The sequence below is a fragment of the Asparagus officinalis genome, chromosome 3 (genome assembly GCF_001876935.1).
Source record: "Asparagus officinalis chromosome 3, Aspof.V1, whole genome shotgun sequence".
Taxonomy (NCBI): Eukaryota; Viridiplantae; Streptophyta; class Magnoliopsida; order Asparagales; family Asparagaceae; genus Asparagus; species Asparagus officinalis.
Genome location: NC_033796.1, coordinates 13,741,723 through 13,744,833, shown reverse-complemented (window position 1 = coordinate 13,744,833; position 3,111 = coordinate 13,741,723). Strand labels below are relative to the sequence as shown.

Sequence of the window (3,111 nt, the reverse complement as noted above, 5' to 3'; positions counted from 1 at the left end):
AGGAGAGAGAGTGTTGGGAGCCGCAATTTGAAGCTGTTCAGCGACACTTCACCGAAGTCAGTTGAGACCGTGAGTTGATGTCGAAGACTCCATATCACGCAGTTAGGGAGCTTGAAATGTACGCGAAATGGTATGTAGCGATGGCCGATTTGTCACATGGCAGTGACATGGTGTCGAGATATCATGCACGATCCAGGAGTGGGTCATTGGGATGCCGTAGATGGATTTGAGGTAACATCTAGGTACGCTCACATGTTGGTTTTGGTTTAGAGCGCAGCACTACAGGTGGGCCAGTTATGCATTGGCTATGTTGATCGGATTAGCCGGGGATTTGGATAAGCGCCGATCTACAACGGGATGTATGTGTTCACCTGACGCTGCGCCGGTGTGTTGAGATGCACCTTACAGTCGACGGGGCTTTGTCTACGACGGAGGCAGAGTATATGGCAGTTACGGAGGCGTGAAGGAGGCTATTTGGCTTCGAGGACTTCTGGAAGAACTTGGATATCGCAGCGATCCGTCACTATTCATTGTGATAGCATGAGTGCCTATATATTGCGAAGAATCAGGTTTTTCAATGCGAGGACGAAGCACATTGACAGTTCGTTATCAACTTCGTTTGAGATGTTCTTGAAGATGGCGATGTGGAGATTGTGAAGGTCTCATACAAGGATAATCCGGCGGATATGCTCACGAAGGTGGTTCCAAGCAACAAGTTTGATCATTGCAGAAACTTGTTGAATATTTGTGATTGTTGAGGCCTGTTGACCGGCCATTGTGATGAACTACGGCCGGCTTGATCCCTTGGAGAGGGTACGTAGGCAACCATGGTGGTGCAGCCGTATTTGGAGAGACGACACATTGATGCTCTTGGTGTTGGTGTCGGCTCAATTTTTGGCAAAAATTCGCCGAGAGTGAGAATTGTGGAGAAATCAGGAAAAAAATCAGAAAAACGCAGAAAAACTGGCATAAGTCGACTCATGCACTGTGCACGACTCGACTACGATCTGCAGCCGAATTGTGATTTTAGGCCTCTGTCAAGTCGACTTAGCATGACTGTTAAGTCGACTTATGGCAAGCATCGACTTAACAGTCTGTTAGAGTCGACTTATGAAGTGTTCTCCAGTTGTTGATTTTCTCTCTGTCAAGTCGACTTGTGAGTCTCTGTTAAGTCTGAGCTTACGACGGGTTTTTTTGCATACGCAGGTTTCCTATTTGCAGTCTGATTGGGGTTTTGTTTTGATATAAATAGGAAAGCGATTTGTGAGGGTTTTTTTGATCAGAATATTGAGGAATCTTTGAGGCATTGTGAGAGGGAGATATTGTGAGCAAAGGTGAGGTCTTTGGTTGAGGTTAGTTTGAGAAGAATGTGTGTGATTGTAACCCTTTGTACTCTCCTTGATTTAGTGAAATCTCCTCCCATCCTCTCCCCCGTGAGTACGGCAAATTGCCGAACCACGTATATCTCTGTGTTTGGAGTGATTTGGCTTTATTGCTTGGATTTGTGCAAGAGTTTTGTCTTTCTTCTACTCGTGATCACAGGTTCGTTGTGAGTTCGTGCAAGGCTTCCGCAAAGGCGCGCGACACTGGATATACCTCATATGTTTCCAATCTGTCTTTGGTCCGTAGATGTTTTATGTCGCTTTGAAAACTTGCCCTATAAACTTCTATTTATTTCTTAACATCCTTCTTCCTAATGTTGGTTTTAGGCCTATTATCGAAAAATTGTTTTATTTCCTTTGGACCCACATCTTAATTTTCTCATTCTTTTCTTAGATGATGTTACCTTAAGGTCCACAAATATTATTATGGATAAAATGTTTCTGTCACATATTTGTCAAGTTAATTAATTAAGGCCCAAACGCCAAAGTTCCATATTATGTCATGAGTTTGATTTCAGATAAAGATCTGTACATTTTAAATCCTTAACCTCCTAACCAAATATCTCTATTCTTAAGAAATCCCAACTTCCTTATTTCTCTCCCTATCTGCACTACCTCCTCAAATCTCTCTATTCTTGCCGTTATTTATTCAAGTGTTCATTTCTTCCCTGCTTGGCATTGTTTACTCATCCCTTATTGTTAATCTAGAGGCATGAATATAGCTATGAGAGAGGGTTCACTTCATGTAGTTGCATCGCCGGCCGAGTCACATGCCCTCATGTGCCTTTTTGGGGACCCGGGCGTGACAAAGCTTCTGTTGATCATCTCCAGCAGTGGTATCCACCACATTCCTCTTCACATCTCCCACATCATAATCAAGGCGGCCATAATATCCATCCACAAGCCTCTTCAGCTCTTCCGATGTGCAGGGCTTATGCCCTCATCCCCCGCGATCTCGCCTTCGTCTTTTGAGGCCCCGTCACCACTCACCGTTGCCCTTCGCACCGCACTCCCACAACCACAACACGGGGCACCACGTGCCACCAGCCAACTCAACAGCTTGTCAAGGTGTTCTCGTGGGGGGGTGGGGGGGGTGGGGCGGGGGGGGGTCAATCACCAAGAGGGCCAAGATGGAGCTGTGTATTGATATTTGCCAGAGGTCTGTGTATGAGAGATCTTTCAGTGAAGATGAGGGGAAGTGGCGTTGAGCCTGAAGGGAGAGACTGCAGTCTCAAACATCACCCTTGTCAAGGAGAGGGACTCGAAACGAGATGGAGATTGCACCGGCAAGGGTGGATTTGCCCGTGCCTGGATGGCCTTTCATTGCTATGATCAGAGATGACTCCATGTCTCTCTCACACAGTAGGCTGTGGCTGGAAGAGGAATGGTTGGTTGGGAGAAAAAACATGATCACAGCTTGGATTTAATAAAAGAATTATTCCCATACTGGCGCACACCAAACACTTCCATCGAAAAAACCTGAAATCAAGTGGATAGATACAAAGAGAAAAAAAAATTAACTAAGACGGTAGTTACATCATCACACATCAAACATGAACAATGTTTTCATAATCCACTGCTCCAGTGCTATAACCTGTCCGAACAAAACATGGGAATTTTGAAGTCCTTTTACCACTCACTGTCAGAGAAAAGGTGGGAATATTCTCTCTGAGACACACTTCATGTCAACTAAGAACAAGCAATCCACCAGAAATTTTGGATCGACATG

General features: G+C 45.0%; 1 pseudogene; it reads right to left on the bottom strand.

Moving 5' to 3' along the window:
* On the bottom strand, positions 1,956-2,773 carry LOC109834651 (annotated as a pseudogene).